Genomic DNA, 10,208 nt, shown 5'->3' with positions numbered 1-10,208 from the left:
GTGGATGTCAGAAGAGACTCTAAAAGTTGCTCTTGAATGTAGTGTAGCTAAAGCGAAAGACAGAAATGATTAAGTAAAAGAGTTGAAGAGAATATTTCAGACAGCAGCTTGAGAAGACACAGTAAAATATTATAATGAAATGTGCAAAGACCTGCATTTAGAAAATCAAAACAGAAGAACATGCTTGCCATTTCTCAAGCTGAAAGAACTGAAGAAAAAAGTCAAGCCTCAAGTTGCAATATTGAAGGATTTGAAGGAGAAAATATTGAGCAATGCAGGAAGTATCAAAAGAAGATGGAGGGAATACACAGTCACTGTACCAAAAAGAACTGGTCGACCTTCAGCCATTCAGGAGGTAGCATGTGATCAAGAACCCATGGTACTGAAAGAAGAGGTTCGAACCACACTGAAGGCATTGGCCAAAAAGAAGACTTCAGAGATTTATGCAATATCAATTGAGATATTTCAACAAATGGAATGTACCACTGGAAGTGCTCGCTCATCTATGCAAAGAAATTTGGAAGGCAGCAACCTGACCAACCTATGGGAAGAAGTCCACATTTGCACCCATTCCAAAGAAAGGAGGCCGGATAAAATGCAGAAATTATCCAACAATATCATAAATATGACACACAGGTAAAATCTTCCTGTAGATTATTCAAAAGCAGTTACAACAGGACATTAACAATAGGCTCAAATACAGCAATGATTGTGAGGATGGCGAAGGATCAGACGATGTTTCCTTCGGTTGTACACAGGGTCGGTATGAGCTGAAATCGACTAAAGGCATCTAACAACAACAATCTTTCGGTAGGTATCACACTGCACTTCGCTGCTACACAAAATTTTGGCTGTTTGCTGTGCAGCAGAAAAATATAGCAGTCTAGTCCTCTAAAGGTTACAGCTTTGGAAACCCTATGGGGAAGTTCTACTCTGACCTATACTGTCGGTATGAGTCAGAATCCACTCGATGACAATGGGTTTGGTTGTTTGTTTTATATCAATTTTTAGACAAACTTTAAGTAATTCTACTGAAGTTAATTATGAGAAAATATTTCAAGAAATTCAACTGAAAAATATACCTATTGCTGTCAAATTGAATTGGACTCATACTGACCCTGCTGTAGAGTGTAGAACCCTCCTATAGGGTTTTCAAGGTTGTAAATCTTTATGGAAGCAGATTTCTGCATCTTTCTCCCATGGAGTGGCTGGTTGGTTCAAATTGCCAACCTTTTGATTAACAGTCAAGCACTTTAACCACTGCACCACCAGGACTTCCTATCTTGTTTTAGGGTATTTTGTTTAACATCTGAATTTTTGTACAGGCACATAAACACAAACTTTAAAACGTAACTAAAAACTAGTTAGAAAAAGTACAATGAAATATATCAAAATAAACTTCCAAAATCAGGAAATAGTAAATAATCAAGATAAAAGGATAACTAATGAAATTAAAACAAGAAAGCTATAGATTTGATAACTCCAAGAGGCATTCTTTGGCAAAAGCAAACTTCGGACGAGTGTAATCTAAAAACTAACATGAGAAATCAGAATGCAGGGAATTAGTTTTGAGATAGTGGCTGTGATTACGCACGTGGAGAACATGTAATCATGTCTGTCTCGATGGGAAAAATTCTGAAAACCTCAAGATAGTTCTTTTCTTTTAGGGAAATATAACTAACCACAGTTGACTTAAAGAAAAGCAGAGCGCATCCATAGTCTAGGAAATAACTGACTAATCAACAAAGACTTACCTCCAAACAAGGTTCTTGCTGGGAGTCTCTGTGGCACACGACATAGAAATTCCCACTAAAATTGTAAAGAATATAAGGATGCATGATATGGCCACTATCCAGTACAGTAGTCTGGAGTTTCATACCATGCAATAACACAAGAAAAATAAATTAGAGTCTTAATGTTGGAAAGGCAAAATGATCTCTTGCAGATGATGATTTATAACTGAAAGATGGTGGATATCAACTGAAAAGTTATTTAAAGTAATGACTAATTTTTTAGTTGTGTGTTTGGATAGCAATTAAATGAACTAAAATCATTAGATTTCATATGTGCTGCACTGATCAGGTAGGAAAGGACATTTGAATCAGAATACTAAAAAAACAGAAACAGGGTCTGGCATATTAGGGATACTCAGTATCTGACAACTCTATTCTACTCATTGAGAGCTATGTTCCTGGTATGAAAGACATTGCATCTTTTCATGCATTATGTCATTTCATCTTCCCCACAAACCTATGAAATAGGAAGTTTTATTATACTTCATGTAGAGATAGTATTTGCTTACAGTGAATATTTGTTGAATGAAGAAATGGACTCATAAATGAAGTCATGAACACACGAGATCGCACTTATGAAAAATGAGGGAATAAAATAAAGAGGAGAAGCTAGCTCTTGCTAACAAAATTAAAAAAAAAAAAAGAAAACACTGTAGTTCCAGCTGATCAGGACACAAAGCCCTTCACTGAAATTGTGGATGAGAAAAACACAGAATAGGAGTTAAGAAAACATGAAATGCATGAATGGAACAACCCCACCCTAAAAGAATGGGCTTTCCTCTCTCTTTGCATTCTTCTTGTCTTCTGAGAGTTAAACCAAAGCCCTCTGCCATGAGCCGATTCTCACTCGTGGCGACCCTATGTGTTTCTTATAGAGTAGAATTCCTCCATAGAGTTTTCTATTATGAAAGCAGATCACCAGGCCTTTCTTCCATGGTGTGCTAGGAGGGTTCAAACCATCAAACTTTAGGTTAGTTGTTATCGTTGTTACGTGCCATCAAGTTGGATTCAACTCACAGTGACCCTATGCGTAAGAGAACGAAACAGTGCCCGACCCTGTGCTATCCTCAAAATACTTACTACGCTTGAGCTCATTGTTGCAGCCACCGTATCACGCCATCTCGTTGAGGGTCTTCATCTTTTTTGATGACCTTCTGCTCTACCAAGCATGATGTCCTTCTCCAGACACTGATCCCGCCTGATGACAAGTCCAAAGTATATGAGATGTAGTCTTGGCATCCTTGCTTCTAAAGAGCATTCTGGTTGTAATTCTTCCAAGACAGATTTGTTCATTCTTTCAGCAGTCCATGCTATATTCAATATTCTTCACCAAAACCACAATTCGAAGGCCTCAATTCTTCTATCTTCCTTATTCCTTGTCCAGCTTTCCCATGCATATGAGGCAATTGAAAACAACATGGCTTGGGTCAGGCGCACGTTAGCCCTCAAGGTGACATCTTCATTTTTCAACACTTTAAAGACGTGTTTTGCAGCAGATTTTCCAATGCAATGTGTCTCTTGATTTCTTCACTGCTGCTTCCATGGGTGTTGATTATGCACCCAAGTAAAGTGAAATCCTTGACAAACTCAGTCTTTTCTCCATTTGGTATGATGTTGCTCATTGCTTCAGTTTTGAGGATTTTTGTTTTTTTTATGTTGACGTGTAATCCTACTGAAGGCTGTGGTCTTTGATCTTCATTAATAAGTGCTTCAAGTCCTCTTCACTTTTAGCAAGCAAGGTTGTGTCATCCGTATAATGCAGATTGTTCATGAGTCCTCCTCCAATCCTGATGCCCCAGTCCTCTTCATCGAGTCCAGTTTTTCAGATTATATGCTCAGCACACATATTGTATAGGTATAGTGAAGGGATACAACCCTGACGCACACCTTTCCTGACTTTAAACCATTCAGTATCCCCTTATTCTGTTCAAACAACTGCCTCCCTTTCCATGTATAGATTCCTCATGAGCAAAATTAAGTGTTCCGGAATTCCTATTCTCTGCAAAGTCATCCATAATTTATTATGATCCACACAGTCGAATGCCTTAGCATAGTCAATAAAACACAAGTAAACATCTCTCTGGTATTCTATGGTTTCAGCCAGGATCCATTGGATGTAGTCAAGTGCAAACCTTTTGTACCGCCCAAGGACCTTTTTGGGAGTTACTGCTCAACAAATACCTCCCTCCATACTTTTGGTCCAGCATTTCACAAATTTTCTTTCAGTCTTGCCCCCTAATGAGCCTTTAGAGGCATTTTCCCTCTTAATCACCAACCTACAAACTCTTGCAATTTTAATTCCACAAATATAGTGTATGCCTGTTTAGGTACTGTGGCCCTTTAGAAGGCCACAAACCATTGTAATGTCTCATATGTTTTCACACTCCCAAGAACCTATTTCTATCACCTAGGTGGTGGTATCACCCCCCTTGAGAATACATGGTCTAGGCACAGCAGTTATTTGTCTCTTTAAGCTTTTCTGGATTGCATCCTACAAGGTTACTTTCCTCCCTGGCTGCTTTTGGTGAGAACAGAAGGGTATGAGGTGGACCAGGCATGGTTACCTGGACCAGAGTGATGTCTATGGGAGGCACAAGTGAGTTCATTCCCAACCTGGGAGTGGCGAGCTGCAGACAAAGGGAACAGGCTAGTATCCGCTGTCTCTAGGGCTTCAGCACTTGAAATACTATTCCTGCTCATCAAATAGCATTTTTCTAGTGTTCCTAACGTCTCAGACGGATTTAGCTTACAGGGAGCAAAAGAACCTAAACAGATAGGAATTTTGCTTGTCATTTAGTTCCCATGGTATAAATCTGGGCCAACATTTGAATCCACAACCACAGGGAGTCTTTACCTTAGAAAGAACATTTCTTTAAGTTTGGACCTCTACTCTGCAGAATGCCCCAGAGAAACGCTGCCTGAACCTCTTAGCTGGAGTTTCTCCACACTCAAAGGGAAGGAGGCATGCATTGGTTCAAGACTCATTGAAATCCTGTTGCCTTCACTCAGAGACATGGAGGTTCCACCCGAGCATATCCAGGCTCCCCTGGGACATCCCATGAGCATCCCTACGACATCTCTTTTAGCCACTGAGGGTAGATCCAAGAAACAGGGGAATCACTGCAGGTGGAGAGACAAACAGAAAGCTAACTGATGGGTTTCACTGCAGATCTCTTGGGGCATCTCCCACTTCCACATGTGGCCACCCATCAATGATCTGTTGTCATGATAAAAGTGGGGGATAGAGATTATTTTTTTCTTATCCAATTCATATAAGACTAGTACATAAAATATTCAAAACTTCCCAGGAAATACAAAGTACTGGCCATTGCAATCATTTGGTTTGGAGATCAAGGGATTCATAACAACTGGTTAATTAAAGCCATGAAACTCAGAGTAATAATAGAGTAACTGCAGTGCATCTCTCAGTCTGTCCTCCTAGGGAGTTAGGATATTCTTGCCAGTCATTTGGATATTGCTGTTTAGCCCCATCAAGGTTCCTGCTTCAGAACACGTGAATACCTGGGCCAGGATATAATGTCCCTGTCTCCTCCCTTTTTCCCTAGAGTGACAGTTACTGTGTGTGATGCCTTTAGCCTCCACTAGGAATCATTTCAAGAATATTCAAATTCATGATTGGATTACTTGTAGGGAATTGGCTGAAGACATTGCTCATTATATTATATTATACAGTGTAATGTTTTTATGAGAATCAGGGACATTTTTTTTTTTTAGGAGGCAGGGTCATGCTTCCATTACAGAATTAGTATGTTTTAATGTTATAGATACTGTGAATCTTATAACTGATGGTTGTAGCATAGATTCCCTACCCAACATACATATTCTCTTTTTTACTAACAGAAACCCAATTTTATAGGGAGTTGGTTAGATATGCCTTGGGTGGTACAAACAGTTGAGACCTAGGCTACTAAACAAAAAGTTGGCGGTTTGAATCCACTCGGATTCTCTTCAGAAGAAAGGCTGTCCATCTACATCTGAAAGGTCACAGCCATTGAAAACCCTACTGAGCAAAGATAATTGAACAGGTGACAACTGGTTACATATGCCTTGCTGAAGTACCACACTTCCACTTGTAATTATGGGTAGTCAGTGGTATAGAAGGGAAGGTTTGGGATGGGAATATTGGAATGCTCTTTAGAAACATTTCCCCTTTTCCGTCTTCTTCTTACCCCCAGTTTGTACATGACAACTGGAATCTAGAAGCCATCATATCTACAAAAACCACACATTGTGAATGGCAGAGCAGAAATATAGACTAGCGCTTGCACTCATGTTAACCTGGAGCTATTATGTTGGACCCTTCTTTTACGGAAGAGAAAATAAACTCCTATTCTGTTTAAAGCACTTTTAATTAAGCTTTTCCACTTATATAGCCAAATCTTATGCTAACACTACAAACAGTCTTTTGTCTTCACTGGAATATACACAGCCAAATCAGGCGCCTAATGTTGGCACCTGTGTGAGATATTATGATATGAATTTTGTTTACTTTGTCATTTCTCCCTTCATTTTATGTTTCCTTTCTTTTCTTTTGACCCAATGTTTCTCTTCTTCTATACATTTAAAATATTTTCCTTTGTCTTATGTAATTGTGTAGACTTTCTAAAAATTCTTGTTGGAACGTATCATGTGAATGATAAATAAATGGTGTTTTTCAAATGACACTAGACAATAGATTCTAGACATAGACACATTGTATCTGTCATACCACGAGCTTCCTCTGAGGTCCTTGTACTCACTGTTGTGCTGATGAAGAAGCAGGTTCCTAGTATGTAAAGAATATTTATACAGTCCATCAGCTACTATGTGGAAAGGGCTGAATTAGAACTCACCCTTGTCTGATTCCAAGTCAGGGCCTTCCTCACTCAGCAGCGCTGCCTCCTGTAGTCAGTGCTTGACAAATAAGAGGAGGTGCTAAGGTTGAACCAGAGCAGAATCCTGAGAGCTGAACAGCCTGAGGGGAGAGTAAATATTTCTGCTCAAAGAGCAGATTGTTCTCTGAGATGGAAACAAGAAGGAAAGGGAACCAGAGAGAATGGGCTGTGAGAAGCCCCTTCAGAGTAGGGACCTGGACGGTATAGAATTTGAATCAATACCATTTCACTATGTCATCACCCTGACTGTTCCCCAGAAGACATGGTTCATAAAAGCTTTCCTTCCCCTGAAATCCATTCCCACAGAGCCCATGCCCACAGAACTCCCTGGAGTTCTCTGGCTTCTCCATGGCATCACCCCAGAGACCGGGCTATACTGGCCCTTTCTCCTTTGAACAATGGGTACAGGCTAGGCAGGGAGGTGGTTTCCAGTGCTGGGTCTCAGGAGTGGATGGACCTTTCAGCGGAGGACTACAAATGAGGGGGATCTTAGCCTGTGGCCGGTGTGTTGCAGTTGAGCAGCAGAGGGAGAATTTAAAGCTTTGGGGGCTCAGAGGCAGATTTCTCAGAAGTTCTCAAAAAATACATTGTTTAACTGTTACTCCATTCTCCAGGACTCCACTCCTTGGAGGCCATGGGACCATAAAGAAAGAAAACTTTACTGCCAGTTCGGTCCCATGGGTTCAGCTTTGGCACCAGATGCAGATTCCCTCACTGCCAATGGGCCCAGCTGTCCTGAAAGAGAATTTCCCTACCCAAGAATATGACATCTCATGTACGGCACATCATAAGGACCACTGATGAAAACCTAAGAACAGATTTTTCCTTACAACCTCCAGAAAGGAAGGCAGACATCTTGATTTTTAGCTCAGTGGGACTCATTTTGGACATCTGTCTTCCAGAACTTAAAGATAATAAATTTATGTTGGTTTAGGTCACTAGTTTATGGTAATTTTTTATAGCAGCAATAGGAAACTAATAGGCATGGCAACCCCTAGACTGAGGTTTTTAGCTGGGTATATTGCAATCCCAAACTAAACCAGTGTTCTACTATTAAAAAAAAAAAAAAAAGTTGAGAATAGATATTGGAAAGGCAACTTAGCCATGTTTGCCACAAGAATAATTGGGCAAGATAATCCTATAGGGTCGCTATGAGTTGGAATCGACTCGAGGGCACTGGGTTTTTGTTTTTTTTTTTTTTTTACAAACAAGAATGAAGAGAAAAGGTTTGGTCTCCTCTTTATTACATGCACCATGAAGCTGTGCTTAGCCAGTGTGAAACTGGCTCAATCTAAATAGATATATCCATGCAGCAGAATGATCACAAGCAAATCCAGTACAGTCAGATGCTATTATATTCATTCTGTCCTACAGAGGGTCAGTATGAGTCTGAATGGACTCGTGGGCACCTAACAACAACAATAATAATTATATTGTAAAAGCAGCATCAAAATCAGTGAGAAAAGAAAAGATTTGGATATAAATGAGACTTACTAAGTTAATTGCTGGAAGCAAAAAAAAAAAAATTTCTGTCTTAAAGTGATAAAGTTGGAAGAAATATTTCAAATAGCGTAAGATTTCTAGAAGAAACTATAGATTAACGCCCAAAGTGGAAGAACATTCCATATGAAGAGCAGAACTTCTTAAAATATTTTGTCTTACCTTCAGCCTTCTCGAAATCCTCATGTACCAAAGCTGCTACCAGAAGCTTCCATCTTATCTCGACTTCCAACTCCAAATAGTCTCTTCCAAACCCAGATTCATTCTCTCTCTCTTCTCTGACTCTTTTATACTCTCTCTTAATTATTCTTCCCATTTTCCATATAATATAGGCTTCCCTGCTGATTGCGCAGCATCTCCACCATCTGTACAAAAAAGCACAGAAGTATAGGATTTGGCTGGGAAGGAATGCAGCCACTGTGAGAATGATTGCACGAGGGAAAGAGAGTGTGGATATAGATTCCTTTTTTACTTTTTCTGTTACATAACTTATTGAAACCCCAGCTTCATGGCAAAGTTTGATATCACTTCTACGGATTATTCACTTCTGAATTCTCATTTTTTTCAGTACGTTCCCTCCATTTCCACACACAATGCTAGTACAATTAAAAATAAGTCTGCACTCTAGAGTTACTGCAGCAATAAAATACATGTGACAATGGAATTATACAAAACTTCAAACATCATTTTTTTCCCAGTACTTAGAGCCCTTAATACTAAAAAGCAATACCATCAAAAAAATTTTAACATGCAAAAAAAATGATAAATAGACTTGCAGGGGGCTTACAAATGTAAATATTCTACTCAGAGGTTGACTTCTACTTTGTCTCACAGTGAACGTCAGATTAATTGACCTGAGAATTAATGAGACATAAGAAACAAAGAGAGGAAGATCCTCAATGAGATGGACTGATACAGTGCCTGCAAACGTGGGCTCAAGCATGCAAGGATTCTGAGGGTGATGCAGGACAGGGCAGTGTTTCATTATTGTGCGAATCTGCGTTGTAGCCTTTCATCATACTCAATCAAATCTATATAACCCGAGAAGCTGAACTATATGAAGAAAAATATGGTATCAGCATCAGAGGAAGACTCCTGAACAACCTGCATTACGCAGATGACACAGCCTTGCTTGCTGAAAGTGAAGATGACTTGAAGCACTTACTGATGAAGATCAAAGACCACAGCCTTCGGTATGGATTGCACTTCAACATGAAAAAAATGGAACTCCTCACAACTGGACCAATATGCAATATCACAAATGGAGAAAATATTGAAGTTGTCAAGGATTTCATTTTATTTGGATCCTCGATAAACACCCATGGAAGCAGCAGTTAGGAAATCAAAGAACATATTGCATTGGGTAAATCTGCTGCAAAAGTATTCTTGAAACTGTTAAAAAGCAAAGATGTCACTTTGAAAACTGAAGTGCGTCTGACCTAAGCCATGGTATTTTCAATAGACGCACCTGCCTGTGAAAGCTGGACAAGGAATAAAGAAGATCAAAGAAGAATTGATGCCTTTGAATTACGGTGTTGGTAAAGAGCGCTGACTATATACCATGGCCTTCCAGAAGAACGAACAAGTCTGTCTTGGAAGAAATACAATCAGAAAGCTCCTAGGATGCCGGGATGGCAAAATTTCATCTCACATACTCTGGAGGGATCAGATTCTGGAAAAGCACATCATGCTTGGTAGAGTTGTTGTTGTTGTTGTTGTTAGGTGCCACTGAGTCATAAGGACTCTATGTACAACAGCATGAGATACTGCCCTGTCCCTCGCCATTCTCATAATCATTGTTATGCTCAAGCCCATTGTTGCAGCCAATGTGTCAATCCATCTTGTTGAGAGTCTTCCTCTTTTTCACTGACCCTCTACCTTAGTCTTCAAGGTGACATCTTTGCTTTTTAACACTTTAAAGAGGTCTCCTGCAGCAGGCTTGCCCAGGGCAATGCATCATTTGTTTTCCAGACTACTATTTCCATTGGTGTTAATTGTGGATCAAAGTAAAATGCAACTT

General features: G+C 39.6%; 1 long non-coding RNA gene across 1 annotated transcript; it reads right to left on the bottom strand.

Moving 5' to 3' along the window:
* Positions 1 to 1,768: 1,768 nt before the first annotated feature.
* LOC135230613 (uncharacterized) lies at positions 1,769 to 8,558 on the bottom strand. Its single transcript, XR_010321217.1, has 3 exons — positions 8,351 to 8,558; positions 6,647 to 6,768; positions 1,769 to 1,809 (listed from the first exon to the last, which is right to left on the bottom strand). It is a non-coding gene; the product is annotated as an uncharacterized LOC135230613 (long non-coding RNA).
* Between the last annotated feature and the right edge of the window lie 1,650 nt (positions 8,559 to 10,208).

This window comes from Loxodonta africana, chromosome 3 (assembly GCF_030014295.1).
Source record: "Loxodonta africana isolate mLoxAfr1 chromosome 3, mLoxAfr1.hap2, whole genome shotgun sequence".
NCBI classification, from domain to species: Eukaryota; Metazoa; Chordata; class Mammalia; order Proboscidea; family Elephantidae; genus Loxodonta; species Loxodonta africana.
This window is presented reverse-complemented; position numbering and strand designations above follow the sequence as displayed.